The sequence below is a fragment of the Rousettus aegyptiacus genome, unplaced genomic scaffold (assembly GCF_014176215.1).
Source record: "Rousettus aegyptiacus isolate mRouAeg1 unplaced genomic scaffold, mRouAeg1.p scaffold_m13_p_1, whole genome shotgun sequence".
Classification (NCBI taxonomy): Eukaryota; Metazoa; Chordata; class Mammalia; order Chiroptera; family Pteropodidae; genus Rousettus; species Rousettus aegyptiacus.
The window spans coordinates 143523752-143541915 of NW_023416284.1; the positions used below are offsets into that span (position 1 = coordinate 143523752).

The 18164-nt window shown below is 44.6% G+C and overlaps 1 protein-coding gene across 2 annotated transcripts in view; it reads right to left on the minus strand.

Moving 5' to 3' along the window:
- Positions 1 to 12340, minus strand: part of BEND3 (BEN domain containing 3) — a 30984-nt gene extending 18644 nt beyond the window's left edge. The window contains exon 1 of one of the 2 annotated variants that reach the window (XM_016155754.2): positions 12052 to 12340. The gene's annotated coding sequence lies outside the window, so the exon portion shown is untranslated. Of the gene's footprint in view, positions 1 to 11160; positions 11246 to 12051 lie in introns of those variants that run through there. The other variant, XM_016155756.2, reaches the window with a different exon arrangement.
- Positions 12341 to 18164: the final 5824 nt, after the last annotated feature.

Sequence of the window (18164 nt, forward strand, 5' to 3'; positions counted from 1 at the left end):
GCCTTTACTACTGACAAAAGAGGAGCTGTGGTTCCCACAACTGATTAAGCTGACTGCAAATGCTGAGTCCCATTTTTGTTAAGGATAAAGAGAGCAGAACTAAGGAGCATCTCAAAAAATTTCTATAAAAAAAGAGGGTTGCCATCTACAAAGTTCAGTAAACCATTCACCAAGTACCCATGGAAGGGTGTGTGGTCCTGTGGAGCAAGAGAAAGGAAGTATCTAAGTGGTCTCTGCAAAAGATAACTTCAAAATTCACTAACGCCAGCAACATTTCATAGTGCTTATGACGTGATGCACTATTCTTAGTGTATCACAATAACGTTATGACAAGCACAGTTCTTTTCATCTCTGTATTACTAATTTTCAGAGAAATTAACAAAAAAATAAGATGTATCTGAAACTGAAATTACACTAAAAATAATTCCTACTTATCAAATTATCGCCTATCTGAAAAACATTATGCACAAGGTGATATTGAGGGGAAATAAACGAGAGGTCAACTTCAAAAGTCCAAGAATTTTTTTTTACCAGAAGCAAACTCTAGAAAATACAATTTCCATCATATGCAGGGCAAATAACCCTCGTGTTTGATAACATCACCAGAACTGGGTGTCTCTGGGGGGAAGTACAGGGGGGCTGACCAACATCAGGCAGATATCCAGGCCTCCTGATGCCCAGCCCACTCAAGGGGGCCCTGAGTTCACCGCAAGGCCCAAGGTCTGAGTGTGGCAACTGCCCTTGGAAACCTGCCACACGCTCACAGAACCCATTCCCTCAAATCCAGGGCAGAGGTGAGAAGCAGCAGAACGGATGGGGAGCATGAGAAAAGGGCTGGTGGGGAGGGTGCCGTGTACAAAACAAAACACGTTCTGGAGAGGAAAGGTGGGGAAGGGAGGACATGGTGGACGGTTTATCTGAGGGGAGAAAGGGTCATGGTGAAAGAAAAGCACAACGGCTCTGGCTAAACAGAAAATATGTAAAGGACGAGTGAATCCTAGAAGAAAAGAAAACGGCAGTCGATAAAAAAACACAGCAGATAGAACCACAGTGCTGAGCGAGGACGGTATGGTCATCTAATATTTCATCTTCTGACCCACATTTCTCTCAGGAGCAGTGCAGAGCCCATGGAGGGTGACCGCATGAGGCCTGGAGTCAAGGGCTGGCTGGGTGTGGTCTCTGTGGGGATGTGACTCAATGAGCAGGAAGGGTATTTTCTGAACCACCACCATGTGACAATACAGTAGACAATTTAGCACCTGAATTCTTAGCTCTGGTGGTTCTCCGTCAGAAAATGATGGAGGAGCACACGCCTGAGCCACCTGTGGTGCGAGGAAGGGCAGAGGGGGAGCTGGGAAGGCTCACAGTGGGAGGGAGCGGGGAGGAAGGGGCAGCTGGCTTCCTGGGCATTCAGGATGCCCAGAGTACACCTGCTTTGGAAAACATCTCCGTGTTCATTTATAGACCAGTGACAGATGCTAGGTTAACACAGAAATAACCCAGAACACAGTACAGTGGGCCCTGCCTTCCCAGCCAAAAAAGAAGCCATTCTCTTTGGAAAGCTGTTAAATTTCCCACTTGCAAGGCCAGGAAAACCCACAAGTGCATCTGGCTTGTGTGGTGGGGTTAAGGTGAGGGTCCGCATGAACATCTGCAGCCCATGAATTGTGTGCCAGATGCCAGCTGGTCACTTTGTGTATGCTTCCATCTCACCTTGAGCTATTTTAATCCCAGCTTTACTAATAAGGAAACTGTGAGCATATACCTTAAATATGTACAATTTTTACTTGTCAACTATACCTCAATAAAGCTGGAAAAATATTTTTATAATATCATTTTATAGAAATAAAATATTTGAATATTAAAAGGAGAGGAAAGGGGAACAGAGGGCAGGTAATTTGCCCAGTGTCACACGGCTGTTAAGTAGCAGAATGAGGGTTCAAACTAAGTCAGCGTGTATAGCAGCTGAGAGGAAATATGAAGAAAATCCTCATTCTTCTGTTAAGGTTCTTCTGAACACTGGGGCCAATTTCCAGCCTTGGATTTTTCGGTTCAACAGTAGCTAGAGCATCCAAATCTCCCTGCATCTCCAGGTAGCTACCTGGAAAACCAGTCTGCTCTGTGCTGATAAATAGACTCCACCCCACAGTACAGAAGTTTCTACAAGAGGGATGTGTGGGTCACTTCCAGGCATCCTGAGCTGACGTACTGATGGCACATCGACGACGTCAGGGCTGGGTAGAAAGGGGATAGGTATCGCACTTGCTACCTCCATTTCCTGGTCATCTGACAGATGAAGGTCACAGGGTTGCTCATCTTGGGTGGATACTAAGTGTCTGGATGCCAAGCATACCACTGAAATTCCTCCGGTTACTTAACTATAGGTTATGTAGGAGCTAACAACCACCACAGCTTCCACCCATCCAGGCTGCTAGGATTGCAATCTCCTTTGCCTGCTGGACTTTGTAGAACTTCTCGTTTTAACACGCTCTCCTTTTCAAAGCCTTCTTATTCCTCTCACCACAAATCTCAAATTGTGAGTCAGTCTAAGTATGCATCCTCATGTCCCTGAAAATAAGCTTTCTCCCCAAGAGGTGGCTATTTCATGTTCCTCAAAACCCCCTAATCGAACCCGAGGGAAAATGATTAAAATGAATGAAGAGGATATGTGTCAACAAGATCCGTGTGGTCTGCTGCTGCCTCTAGTTAAAATACCACAGGTTCTAAGACATCAATGACCTATATATAAGTGGGAACTCTCAAATAGGACTCATCTCCAGTGGTTAATCTATTAAGTAAAATGCTCTTTCTTTTTAAACCAAAGTGCTTAGGAAGCCTCGGGCAAAGTGACTGTCTTTGGTACAGAAAGGTTTTTGACATTGCTGAGCTTTTAGGAGCATATATGATTTTATTGAAATGCCTCCTAATCTCTATCCTTCTGCATAGAGTGAGATTGGACAATATTCGATTTTCCATGCATGGGTGTAATTCTGTTTGTGGCTTAAGGAAGATCAGAATGTCATTAGAAAAGCCCTCAGTTTACAAAAAGCACAAAAGAGAGGGTAATCCCAAAGGTTCACAAATAAGATGCATTAGCCACTCAAATATCAAATTACAAAGGCTAAGTTGCTTAAATTGGTTGCATAAATTCAATAGTTGACAGAACTGTCTCTGTGCCTCCTGCTGAAATAAGGCTAAATCTGAATGAATCCCAAATATCAGCATGCACCTGGACAGGGGCAGGAAGGGATGCTGAAGAAGAAAGTCTGTGAAGAAAGACGCGAGGAGACAGAGATGTGAGAACCATTCACTGGTGCTTAGAACCAATTCTAAGGGATGCCACAAGGAAAAGTAAAAGCTAGAAAGATGTACCGTTAACAGATCAACTTACATTTTTAGGGTTCACCTTAAGAAGGAAAGATGCTTAAAATCTTTTCTTTTTTATTTTTGACTATGAAACAAAATTCAAAAGGTATAAAAGGATATTTGGTTAAAAAATCTACTGTTCTCCAGTCTTGGAGACAACCATGCTACTTTTCCTGTGTGTCCTACCAGAGCTATTCTGTGTCAGTGGTTCAAAGTATGCTTCGTAAACAGTGGTGAACTGCAGCCAGCTTATGGTGGCTTGCATGGATTTTCTCTCCTCAGCCCCATTACTAGTGGAATCAAGCTGGTAGCTTGACACTGGCCACAGTGGGAGTGGTTACACCACGGAAATCGATACTTTTACAATCAGTGTGTTGTCTGTCTTTTGGAGAGCAAGTTTACCAGGACATCCAAAGCCTTTTCAGGAGGTCCCATGAGATCAAAACTGTTTTCACAACAACACTGAGATGTTATTGCTCCCTTTCTCTCATAGGTATGCAGGAGTTTTCCTGAGGCTACATGATATATTAGTTTGCTAAAGATTGAATGCAGAAGCAGTTATGAAAATTCAGCTATCTTCTATTAAGTCAGATATAAAGAGATTTGAAAAATGTAAATAATACTCTTTTCACTAAGATTTTTTTTGAAAAATTATTTTTCATAAAATGTTATTGACATTAATTTGTAATGGCTTTATTATGATTATTTTTAAATGAATTAATATTTAAACTTTTTTTTTCATTTTAATTTCTAACACAGTAAATATTGACAGATATAACCCATATAAATGAAAGTTCTTTTGGAGTCCTCAATAATTTTTAAAAGTATAAAGGGATCCTGAGAATAAAGGGTTTAAGATCCTTGTTCCTTGCTTTTTTTTCACTTAATGTATCATGGAAATTTTACTTCTTTTTTTAGTTTGAGTTCCCCCAGAGGCAGATTTTAAGACAAGAATTTGGAGTAGTTTCTTAGAGAAGAGGCAGAGAAGGGCTGGAAACCAGTAAGGAACATGTTAATTGGCTTCCTGTGGGGGGTAAAGTCCCCTGGATATAAGCAGTGCTGAGGACGCTAATGGAAGTGTCCAACTGGGTCTAGGCGGGAGCAGAGGGTCCATCTAGCCCATCTCAACAAGATCCCAGAAGGCTGAACCCCTGCTGTGCTAGTCCTTTCCAACTCCTTATCACGCTGCACACTCAATGGAAACTCAGTGGAAACAATGGTCCACCTTATGTGGAAGGTGCTGAGCTAAGAGCTTTATGGTACAATTTCTTAACCTAACAATCCTATAGGGTAGAATCTTCTTGTTAGTTTCATTTTACAAGTGAAGAAACTGAGGCACAGTTTTAGAGCCAAAAGGGACCTCAGAGACCATCTTGTTTTATAGGTGTAGGACCCAAGGCTCAGAAAGGTTAGAAACATGCTCGAGATCACACTGTCAGGAGGGGCCCCTTGTCTCCCTGTTCTGTGCTTTGGTAGCCACATGCCTCACCGTGTGACGAGAGCTGTTGGTGCCCATGGGGCGACTGTCCTCTGTACAGGGAATCGACTGATTGTACAGCTAATGTGCAAGGTTCACAACCAACACATGGGAGGACCAGGAGGATGAAGATGAAACTGGAAACCGCTGTTGGAGGGGAGGATGAGTACACATGTGAAGATAAAAGTAACAGGAAGGATAGTTAGAAGCCCAGGGTTAGAAGATAATATGTTAGGGTTTCTATAACAACTGTAGCTCACATCTAGTAAACACAGGCTGTGTGCCACAGCTGTGCAGAAGACCACCCATGCTTACAATTTTGTGATCTAGATACGAATAATTTTAAACTTTAACATATACCTACAAATTCTAAGGGGAAAAAGGTCTACATCATATATAACTTTGACAGTGTTTAAATAGGCATATCTTGATCTTCCTCATATTTTCAGTTTATAAAGACCTATAACCAAATCTTTCTGTCATTTACAGAGCCTTGCACACTTGACAATTATGATACATAGTCACCACAATGAGCAAAGGCCAGGATGGCAAAGAACCTGGGCCAGGAGGTCTTTAACTTTACAGTCCATCTTAGTTAAGCACAGGCAGAAACGCTAAAGTAGTCAGACTGCTCCCCGTGCAGAGTAAGCCACTAGCCATATTTAACTGCTGATAAATTCCACAAAAAGCTGCAGAGAAAATGGAACGGATAATAAGCTGAATGTGCCCTGGAGTGAGATCATCTTCGGTCAGTATTGTTATTTCCATTACACAGAGTTAGGAACTTCTACATGTTTTCTCAAATAGATGACTTCAAAACCTCTATTGATAGAGCCAAGTACTAAATCATGTGGAAAGACTCAAAATTAATTGTTCATTACAGGGCTACCCAGTCAATAACAACATATTTCAAAGTGCACTGGGTATACATAAACTATGTAATTTAAAAAAATGCCATAAAGCAGCTAGAAGGAAATATGACATAATGGTAATTACTTTCAATTAGGAGGATTAGGAATGATTTCTTTATATTTTCTTTTACTTTCAAAATGTTCTACAGTAAGCATGCAATTCTTTGGAAACAAAAAATAAATTTTTAAAAATGAGAAATGTATAGTCATCTTTACCTGTCAGGTCATATTCTAAGTTATGTCCGCAAACAGAAATGCTAAGAATGTGAAATCAAATCATTAAACATTCTAAACACCACTGCTCTAAGAAACAATGTAACAACTGACAAATTAGTGAAGACCTTTCATTTCATAACTGTCCCTGAATAATTGCCTCTGAAGGTATAAAAAGCTCCTCAGTATGGGGCAAGAGGGCAGACTAGAAAAAAGTCCCAGTCACAAACCCAGGTGTGAATAAGAAGGTGAAAAGATCAACTTTGGACACTACGGAAATGTCCTTTCCTGGTGGATGCATTATGGGCTCTATCAGTGCATTTGTCTGATACTTGAAGCATTTCTCAAAATAAGCCAAATTTCATGGGAGGAGAAAAAAAAAAAAAACACCCAGACCAAGTCTTCTGGATCAGGGATCCAAGCTGAGTGCTGAGATCAGTGCTGAGTTAGAGGGTGTGTGGCTGCTGGAGAAACTAATGGACTGGAGAGCTGCTTAGCAACTCACCAGAACCCAGATGCCCAGCCTAGTGGGTTTCTGCATTCCGGATGGCAGACTGTCACATGCGATCCTTTCTTTAGGGTTCTCTTGTGTCTGAGCACCCTGGGAGATGTTCTGACCCAAACCTGGAGCCCTCTTTCCATGACACCTCAAAACTGGACCAAAAGTCAACCAGAGGCTTGCTCCAAGGGCCGGAGCTCCAGGGTGAGGCGGCAGGAGGCAGGTAAGGGGAGGTGAGGAGGTCTGGGGAGTCGAGACGTGGCCAGGCCACGGAAAAAGGAACGTAGCCAGGTCACTGGTTAAAAGTGGATAATGAAGAGCCACGTAAAGAATCTGACTCAGCGGAAATTTTCCTCGTTAAGAGCTAGATGCAAGGCCACAGCAAGAGCAGGGGACACCTGGTATGGTGATTCCTTGGCAAAGGCAAACCTTTTGCCATCACAGGATCACCACTGGTCTAGTCCCTAAATGTGCCACAAGTTTCCAAAGGACAATGTTCTCTAGCGCTGCTCACAGGGTGCTGGGAGTGACCCAGGGCACTTCTCTGAGTTCTTTTAAGAGAACTGGCCACTCCTGAGTGAGCAGCCAGTCCAGGCCTCTGGTGAGAGCAGCACGAGTCTAATCAAAGGCACCAGAGGCTTCTGGCTGGCCCGGAGTCACACAGGACGAGCAGCAGGCCCAGAAATGGGAAGTACTTGGGCTTCCTGAAACCTCAGGGTTCAAATCCCAGCCAGCTGACTCAGGATTCTGCTCCACTAAATCAGAAACATCCACTTAGGATTGCCACTGGGCTGAGATGCAGGTCCAGGAATAGCTTGGCCCTCCAGCCGACCTCAGGCCACTGAGGGGCAAATCCTCCCCACAGAAGAAAACTGTCACCACTGGAAGGCCTCCTTGAGAACGAGAGCCCCAGAAGAGGAATGCAACAGGAACTTGAGACTGTGGAGACCGTGGCTGTATAACACTGCCACACACAAGAGGTAAAGCAGAGAATACGCTGAGACCGCTTAAAAGGTTAAAACATATTCAAGGATTTAAAAAGTTCAACTAAGACCTAACTAAGTCTTACATTTTTCCTTTTCTCAGCTATCATACCACACGATTTGACTTCCTGACACCTCTCCTCTGTCATATTAATTTTTAAAAATGAAACACAGAAAGGGAGTCAGCAGCTGACATTCATGCAGTATCGGCTCCATGATCTGTTTCACATGTTAGTCCACGCAATCCTCACGAGCGCCCTCTTATTTTGCAGATAGAAAACCAAGGGGCCAGCAGTCTGGGCCTCACTTGGATGGCGCATGCTGCAAAGAATAAGAGGGAAAGGAGTGAGGTATACTCTAGGCTGATGGTCTCATTCCAGCCTTCCAAGAAGAGCTGGACACAACAGGGCACAACCGTCCCTTCTCGCTGAGCACCCATGTGGACTGGACGCTGGGTTTGAATGGGGGAGCACGTCAACTGGCCAGGTGGGCCCTCGGACCACCAAGGCGGTGACATGTGTAGCTGATCTCACAGAAAATGGAATTCCCGACTAAATTTTAGGGTTAGACAGAACTAGATTAAAACCCTAGGCCCACCTCCGTTTAGCTTCTAACACTGGGCAAGTTGCTTACCCACCCTAGCCTTGGTTCTTTCTTCTGTATAACAGAGCTGAGCATACTACCTCACTTCCTAGAGTTTTTGTAAAAACTACAAAGGAGAAAGTGCCTGACACACAGCACTCAGTAAACGTTACCTATTACAATGCTTTTTAAAAGATGTTTTAAAGTGTGCTGTAGTAGTAACTATTTTTTTAAACTGGAAAATGAAATTACTCGAAGCTTTAAAAAAGTTTAGTGACTTTTCTTTAAAATGAAAGAAACTGTAAGGGGTGAAAGAGAATTAAATCCCTAGGGACAGGAAGAATGTTCCCATGCCACCCGCTCTTGCAGGCCTGCTCGGAGTTCACAGGAATGGCCGGGAGCCTTGGGGCTCTCAGAACCCAGCCTTCTCAGCAGTGGCACCCTGCCCATGAGACTTGCAGGACATGTTTGCAATTTGTTTTTATTTTTAGACCCATTTGCACATGCCTTTTGAAAATACCAGTCCTCACAAAACCAGGGCAATTTTCTTGAATTTTTCTAAAGCTGTAATTGTCACTGCCTCCCTTATTCAGTCGGAACACAGCCTCACATGGCAGCGTGCAGCGAAGTTCAACCGCATAGCCCTGCCTGCGATTTGGCATCTTACCCTTTGGACACTGCGTTTTCTGTATGTGACTAAATGTGATGTCTTCTGCAGCTAAAGGGTTCTACTTAGCAAGCCCTCCCTGGCCTCACGAAGGGCTAGCTACCTCCTTACACATCGATAACAGGAGGTGCAAAATTCTGCTTATAACTTTAACCATGGGGCTCAGGGCAAGGAGGGCCAGCACATCCCACCAGCCACCCATGTGACTGACTCGACAGTGGTGACAAATTTTCCTAGGAGGTATAAGCTGAGTTTCCTCTGTACTTCCCACTTTTTCAAGTGTGGTGTCTTGTGACCACATGAGCTAATTAAAGTTGGAGCACAGTCTGGTGTAAACTACTCCCTGCCACACACCAAGCCTCCATCCTTTGATTTACTAGCTCTATGCTCAAACCAACAGCCCCTTGCATACAAGAAAAGACCAATAAGTGATTTAGTCAATTGAGCAATCAATGCCCTTATAGATACTGATGCAACTATGCTTCAATGGTCAATGACAACTGAAAATCGAGAAAAAGGAAAGGTGGCCGCTGGTATAAAACAAAAAACTAAGAGGGCTGAATTTAAATACATGTGTTTCAAGTTGGATTAAAAATAAAGAAAGGGCATGTTACCAGGTGAGCTGCTGAGAAAAACTCAGCTCTAAAGCAAGTTTGTAAAGTCTAGCCATTCAGTGACCAACATGCCAGGCATTAACGGCTACTCCAAGTGAAACAGCACCTCCCCTGTTTGACACACTGAAGGCCTGGTGCCAGCATGGAGAGCTCTTAGCTTGGTATGTGAGGGTCATGTGTAGCAGCTAGTTCCAGAAACCACAGAGCTCTGGGCTGAAATAATAATGTTGCAAGAGATACTGGAGCATCAGAAGGGGGAGAGGAACAACTGTCCAATCTAGAGGGGGAAAGAAACAGCGAAAGCAAGGTGATGCTCATAAAGCACATTAAAACATCCATGCTTTTAGCCTATGTTTTTTGTGACTAAATTTTTAAAAATTATCACAGTAAAATTTGGGGGTGGAGTGTACAGTTCTAGGAAAGGACACGTATATACATCCCTGTAGCCACCAGTCAGAGGATACAAAAAAGTTCCATCGCCCCAAAGATTAATTCTAAAAATAATTCTCCAAACTGACTTTAGCCAATAATGGGGACAATAAATAAGGGTAACTACCATAACTCATCATTTGTAATCAAAATATAAGTTATAGAAAAACAAAACAAAACACTACATCCTAACCTCCTATACATTAACACCAAACTGGTTTTGTTGGTGACTAGCAATCTTCATGTTTCTACATTATAAAATTTGAGATATTTAGAAGATACATCCCCCAAATTTCATCCTGGTACAATGTTATTCATAAAAGCATGCTGTTTCTTTCCTTGATGCTCCAGAGGCTTTCTAGGCAGCTCTAAAGAAGTGGCAAGTGGGAGATTCCTGCAGGAGATTAAACTTTCACCTAACAAACCTCTGTCAGGATTTATTCTAATTTTTCTCTTCCTAATTATTAGACATTCTGCTATTCCTTTGCTCACATAAGGGATGTCTAAGAGCCCAGAAGTGACCAAAAAGGAGAATAAGAAAATGTGTCTGTGTAATAATCTTTATTATTGGAATGCAAACTCTTTTCTGCTAGGTCCTAACTGGTCTCTCTTCTGTTACTAGTGCTTTGTGTGTGGTGATGGTGGGGGGTGGGGGTGGGAAGGGGATATATAAAACTTTTAAGTTACTTTGACAAGGAGATGGCATCTCTGGTAAAACCCACGTTCAGTGGCAGAGTTTTTATGTGACAGATTTTAAAGCCTCTGGTTTTATCCGTGAATTTCATTTCAAGGGCCATGCAGACAGGTTAACCTACCAGCAGGAACAGGTTGCACTGACCCCACCTTTATTCTGGAATCCAAGAGGCTCTCCATTCATTTAGCAAATATTTACTGAGCACCTACTAAGTTACCAGACACTGGGTTAGCGGCTAGGATGGAAAACAGTTAAGATATAAAAATCTTGCGCAAATCTCAGTGCTGAGAGTGAAGGAAGCTGACAGAGTCTGGCATGGTGATATGAAACCGTAAACTAGGGACAGCTGGTTATAAAAACACAAACTCAAGGAGTGGGGTTTGGGGTGTGGATACCGAAATAACTGACTCCATCCCTCCCCTGTATATAGAGCTAGCAAGAGAGCTCACCTCTTTGCCTCTGTTTCCTATACCCGTAGCTTTCTGGCACCCTACGTGTTGTGCAGTGACACGTTAAATATTCAAGTTACTTTAAACAGGTGGCATTGGGACATTTCCGACTCTGAAGTGCTTAGCCCTATTTCGTGCACTGTCTGGTTAGCCTTGGCATGTAAAATTCTTCCAGACAGGCCACCCGAGTAATCAAACTTTTACCTCTATAAAAACACCTTGTAAAAAAAAGTGTTTCGGTACACAGGTTCTCACAAGGGTTGCTGCCCAACTCACCGACAAGGCGAGGGCAAACTCTGCGTGGGAAATGTTTGCAATAAAGAGGGAAAGGCGGTCAGAAGCAACGGCGAGCACCCCAGGCTCCACTCCGCGGACGGCCAGGAAGGCCGCGCGCCAGCCGGGGTGCACACCCAAGGCGTCGGGCCCGCCTCCAGCTCCCGGGCAGCGGGAACCGCGAACCGCGCCGTGGACAGTCAGGGAGGCAGCGCTGCGCCCCCTGGCGGCGGGGCCTGTCTCCGTCCGTTCTCGGCCGCCGCCGCCGCCGCCGCCGGACGGCCTCGCTCCATTTGCAGACTCCGGGGGCAGCGTCTCTCCGAGCGGCAGCTCCTCCGGCCTTCCGCGCCCCGCTCCGCATCTCACTCCAGTCCCCGCCCCCTGCTCCGCTCTGACACCCCCTTCTGCTCGCCGAGCCGTCCCCCGCCGCAGCCCGGCCGAGCGTGAGCGCCGAGCCCCCGCAGGCTCCGCAGAGCCTTCCCGCGGCCCCGGCCGCTCCATCGCGGCGCCCGGTGGGGGTGCGGGGCCGGCGCACGGTGCGAGCGGGACAGGCAGCGGCGGCGGCGCGGACCGTTCCACTCCGCGTCCCCCCCGCCCCCGCGCGGCGCGCGTGCTCCCGGGGACGCCATGGAGCCGCCGCGTTCCGAGCGGCACAAAGGGGCGCGCGGCACAATGGGCGCGGTGAGCCCGTGGGCGCCGGGCGCCCGCTCCGGCGACTCGGCCCTACGCGGGGGTGGGCGCTCCTCCCGCGGGCGCGCTCGGGGCAGCCCCCCTCCGCGTCCCCTCCCTGCTCCCGCCCCCACCCCGGCATGGATGTTGCAGCCACTCTCCCGTCCGTCCGCCCTGGAGCCGCCGCCGCCACCGCGCAGTCGGCTTGATCCGCCCCACACTTACCTGGGACACGAGTTGTGTACTTTGCTGAGCGGACCCGCGCCGAGTTTGGGCGCCACGTGGGGTGCGGGGGAGCGCAGGGCCGGGAGTGGGGGCCGCGCGCGGAGGGCCTGGCCGGGGCGGCCCGCGGAGTCGCTGGGGGCGCGGGCGGGCGCCGTGTATTTTCCCCTCTCTTTGTGTGTGTCCGTGCGCTGCGCTCTCGCGTGACGTGACGGGACTCCGTGTGTCATTTCCGCACAAGGACACAGGAGCCCCCGCTGCAGTGGAACCACAACCCCTCCGCCCCCACCCCCGCCCGCCCCTCCCCCTCAGCGGGGCACACGCGGGACCGGCGGCGGCGCTCGGGCGTGACCGGCCGCGGCGGGGAGCTGGGGCGCGCACTCCGGGGGCCCGGGCGGCCCGGCGCGCTCGGCCGGCGCCGCGCCGCTCCACGTGGGCCCGCGCCGCTGGCCCTGCGGGGGGCGGCGGCCGCGCACCCACGGCCCGCTGGGGCAGCGCTGGCTAACAATGTCCCCTGCACGGCGTGCGTTCTCCTCCCGCGAGTCATTTCGCTAAAACGTGGTTTCTCAGACCCGAGGAGTTTGACCTGAAAAGCCTCTTTTTCTACTTTTTTTTTTTCCCCCCTCCGGGGGACGGCGACTGTGCGGGGCGTTTCCTCCTCTAGCGCCCGTGCCTGTCCCGAATTCTTAGCATTTCCGCGGTACCCTGGCCTTTCGGGCGGGTGTTCCCGCGCGGAGCTCCGCACAAAGACTTCGGGGCGCAGGGACCCCAGTGGCCCCTGCAGCCAGGCGGAGCCCGCATGGAGTCGCGGGCCGCGGGAGAGCGACCCTGGCGCTGGGAAACGCTGGCTCTGGCCACTCCCCCAGCCGAGTGGCCGCCCTCTGTTGTGAGCCTGAGCTAGAAATCTGCCTTTTACTTGTAACCCAAAGTTTTGAGGTTTGAGGCTGCAGAGCAAGAGATTCAGAAGTGCGCGCGCTTACAGAACCACATGCCACAGACAAACCCACGGGATATCTGCGTCCAGCTCTTAAAATAGAAAAACACGAGTCACCATCTCAATAAAGCCTGATTCTTTAGACTCCTAACGCCTGGAGGGGAGATTTCAACTTGATAAATACACAACCTACCTCTCGGGCATTTTCTCAAATCTCTAATTTAAAGGGATGTGGGGTGTGAAGTCAGGGAAGCCCAATCCAACAGTTAGACCACGACTGTATTTTAAGCAAATAGCTAACATGTAAATTAAAAAAAAAAAAAAACTTTAATTTGCCGACCGAAAGAACTGTAAGAAAAATGCAAATGATCCCATCTGCTGCTCACAGCTGACTGGCTGCAAGAGAGAACCATGTGGCCCAGCCCTGCGCGGTCAATGAATAGGTAGAATAGATTTTAAAATAAGGCATATGCTGGCTCCTTGCTTCCCGGTCGCGGGGAGGGTTTGAATTAACCTATAGTTTTGGATTATTGTATCTTCCTCCAGACCACTCCAGTTGGGACTTCAGTAATTATTCAAGTTTCCCCCTTCGGGTTTGAAATAAAAAAGCACAGGGTTATCCAAGACCTTTGAGGAACTACGTGGAACATTGTCGAACTGCATTTGGATAGACCACTAAAAGAATCCATACGTGCTCAGTGTCATTCAAAACAGGATGATGAAAAGAATGGGGCCGAGATAGCAGCCCTTCAAATTCAAAAGACTTGAGTTTCCCTATCTACATTTAAAATAGAGCGGAGGGAGGAAGGGAGGAGGACCGCTTGGAGGAGAATGGTTAATTTATACATTCCCAGAAAACCGAATGGAGGCACTTTGATTTCTGCCGGGAACTTGACTTTTACACTTTCACATTAAATAACACGTATGATATACAGTACATCGCTTGACTTAGTTAACAGATATAGCAGTTTTAGTCTCACTTTCAATTTAATGTGACAGTCACAATTAGAATTTAAAAAGTGTAAGTTGGATTTCATTAGTTCAGTTTTCTAGGATTTCCCAGTAGGAGAGTTAAGAAGAGTTAAGACTAGCATTTAAGCTCACTTTGCATTTTTAAACCACTTTACATAAGTGGTTTAAAAATGCAAAGTGGTTTAAAAATGTAAAATTACAGTGTTAAATTTTTGCGAAGGGAACTAGATGAAATATGTATGTGTTGTGAAGGATATATCTTTAGTCGTTCACAGTAACAATTCAAATTAAGTAATAAAAGATGATAGAAATAAAATAATAGAAATTAACATCTCTTCATATTGTTCGAAACCAAAGATTTTTGTCAAATACAATAATTTTACTAAATAGCATCTGAGGCAAGGGACATACTTAACTGACATAGCTGACTTCAAAACATTAAGTGACCTTGAGAATTATTGTAAATATGTCTTAATATACACAATTAACTGGATCAATCTACTTAACAAAATAGGCTGTTTATTCCAAGTAAGTTATTAACAGAAATGGAAATCATTGCTATCTAGGACAGGAAACTACTTACCTTCAAATGGTTTTTATATGAGTTTTTTTTTAATGAGTGTTAAAAAATAAAATTCAACTACGCAAATTTGAAGATCTAATTTACTTTATTAAGCAATTCACGTATCCCATCTAGCAACTAAACGGGCGCTCCAGGGGTTGTACAAAGTGGATTTTATAGGAAGAAGGGGTGGGAAAGGGAGCTATTAACAAAAGAAAAGAAAGGATTATTTTTAGGCCAGGACATCTTTCAGGGGGAGGGGAATGGCAAAGGTTTTTATCATGTAGATTGCCTCTTCTTTCTATGGGGTGGGGGGGGCATTGAGAGAGCCCACGTGACAGATTATCTTATTGGTGCTTGACCAGAAAATTCCAAACTAGTTGTTTAAGATTATATTTCTGGGTATTGACCAATGTCACCCCAATAATTTCAATTTAAAAAATAAATAAAAACATATCCTTTTTATTTTTTTTAAAAAAGGTTATATTTCTGGGAGAGGTTGAAGCATTGATTAGATCAGGTATTAAATCTAGGTTTGGTATCATGGGCTTTTAGCACAAGAGATGACATTTTGGGCCTGTGGTTTTCAACAGGAAGAATGGAAAATAGTACATAAAGGTGAAACCAACTGCATTGGAATAGCTGTATTACGGTTGTATTACAGTAAATAATAGTTCTGAAAATGCTATTGGATAAAAGCAATGTCTTACGAAATAATATGAATAAACGTGGAGTAAGATGGAAAGATGAATAAGATATGAAAAACACAACTGCCCAGCGTAGCCCTAAGAAGTCAGTAGGAGCGACTGTTAATGGTTCATAAGGATGTGCATAAAGACCCAGGCAAAAAAAAATACTAGTTTTAGAGGTCTGCTTGATTGGAAATTTCTTAATTAGAAATGAGTTTTTCAAGATTTCAAATTAGAGCTGCTGCAGTCGATCCAGTGAACTAATTTACAGTTTTACCTAAGTAAAATGCAGCAGGGGAGAAATCGGCTACTTGGCTATTTAAATGACTCATATAAAACACTAAAAACTTGAATGGAAAATTACACAGCATTCAAAGAAAGAGATATATAATGTAAATATACATAATTAAGAGTGGCAGACAGACATTAGGTTTCGGATATCTTTTAACTGTTATCTAAAGGTTTTATCATTGCTAAAATATATTTATAGTTGCCAAGACAATATTTAGTAGGGCTTTCTTTTTTTCATTAGTTAAGTCTTAAAACAACGCAACAGATTTCACTGTTACTTGTGAGACATTTCCACTTTATTTCTTGCCTGCTGGATGCATAATTTTGCCAAGTCTTCAAACAGAAGTAGCTGGCAGATCCAGATTCTGCGAATCCTCCAAACGGAAAAGTAAGAGGGAAAAAGAGGATAGACGGAGGAGCATTAACTTTATTAAACAGAAATTACAGACAGATACCGTGCAAAATACCTTGTGAAACTGACTTTTGGTAGGGGAGTTGGTCTTGGGGAGCTGAATTTCACTCGTTGTGTTCTGGGGGGAAAACTACCTTTAGAGGAGTCGGGAGCAGGTAAATGACACAATATGGGGAAAAAATGAGGTTTTGAATGAAGTGCTGCACAGAATTTGTGCTGGACAGTTTTTCCTTATGTGTAGAACTATTTAATAATTTACAGCAGTTTGAGATGTGAAGCACGCAACACAGCCATTAAGGTCTTATTTTAGTGGAATATCTGTCTTGCACAATAGGATTCTGCAAAAAGAAATATTAGAGAGAGTGAAATCTGCTGCGATCCTACTCTCCTCAATTTTAAGCTCTTGAGAAAACAAATGCCAATCTGAACTATAGCTCATTCTGAGTCCAGAGTACTAGCTGGAGGCACTGCAGCCACCAGGGCCCCATTGCCCAGAGGGGCGCCTAAGGGCCTGCAGGAATCTCCACACTGATCACACAACTACAGCGACAGGCAGGGAGCAGGGAGCAGGGGGAGGCTGGTTCCCCAGCCAATCAGACCCCATTAAAAAAGAAGAAAAAGGAAACATATACTGTAATTGGCCAACTTTTAAAAAAATTATTTCATGCTGTGCATCAAAAGATGGTAAATGAAATGGTATATATACATATTTATTTAGTCTTATTCGAGTTGCCCAAAATCTTTTCTGTAAAATGAAACACCTCATAGAAATAAACTTGAGATCCAGTAATTCTATTTCTAGGAGTCTATCCTGAAGTAATACTCAACCAAGGCTACATTTACAGAGATGTTCACTGCAGGATTGTCCATGATAGAAAAAAAAAATGGAGAGAACTTGAGAAATAGTTAAATGAATAACATGCTATGGCATACTATATAGGCTTTAGAAAGACAGGAAGGGACTCTTTTTTTATGGATACAGAAAAATGTCTCCGATATATTGAGTAAAAATAAAATTATACATCTATATATACTGAAATCCCATTTTTGTTAAAACAAAAAAAAAAGCATGTATGGCAGTGGATGTCTTTGGGGGATAGGATAGTAGAGAAGAAAGAAGGACTTTTACTTTTTCAGGTTATACTTTTGTGTGATGTTTGATTCCCACCCCCCCCCACCCCCACAATGAGCATCTGTTGTTTTTGTAGCCTTTACCTTGCTTAAACAGTTGTCACCATGGCCTAAGGAGCAACAGTCACCCTGGAGTAGCTAAAAGTCATGCCAAGCTGTTGTGAGAGCCTTAATTTACCTCTGTCACCAGTCTCCCCTTTATCTACATATTCTCATGGCTTAAACAGGAAAAAAAGAGAGCTAGAGAATAAATCTTAGTAATAATGTTCCCAAAGTAAATACGGCATTTGGCTATAGAATCCCAGGCTCCCTTTCCCTAAGCTTCTGAAGTGTCAACACAGTATTTTAGAGACCAAGGATTTCCCTAGAGTCATGACATGTTAGGGCCTGAGAAATGATAGATACCAACTGCCTGATTCTGCCAATAAGGAAATAGAAGCAAAAAGGAAGGGTGGCTTGTCCAAGGTACAGCGGCTTTTGGAACAATATTTTGGGTTCCTTTTTCTGTGCTATTTCTACCAAAGACCAAAGAGATTTAAAAAAAAAAAAAAAAAAAAAATCAGATTCCACCAAAGAGTAAAATATACAAGGTCTGTGCCTCACAGAGCTGTCAGTTCTTTGGAAGACTTTAAGAAGTATGGGTGTGAATACTTTTTAAAATGTCTGGTAAATTCTTCAGTGAAATCATCTGCTGCTGAACTTTTCTTTTGGGGGAGGTTTTTGATTACAGATTCAATCCGTATTCATTTAAATTCGCAGCCCATTGTCTCCAGCCTTATCCCTTAGTCCTCAGCAGCTTAGATCTCTTCCTCAAGAGGCTCTCCCTTGATGTGACTGTGACACAAGCACTGGACACTCTGGATGGCTGAACTGGGGACCGAGGTTTGAAATGTAGTTCGATATTCACAGCTGTACGTGGACAATGCCGGCCCGGCTTAGCAGAAGGACTCTTAAACGCTTAATGACAAACCCATACAACCGAATCTTCTCTTTTAAAAAGTATACGTATTGGGTGGTGTTTTCCTTTCCTCGGGCTGCCATAACAACATACCACAAACTAGATGGCTTAGAACATCAGAAATTTGTTGTCTTATAGTCCTGGGGCCTTGAAGTCCCAAATCAAGG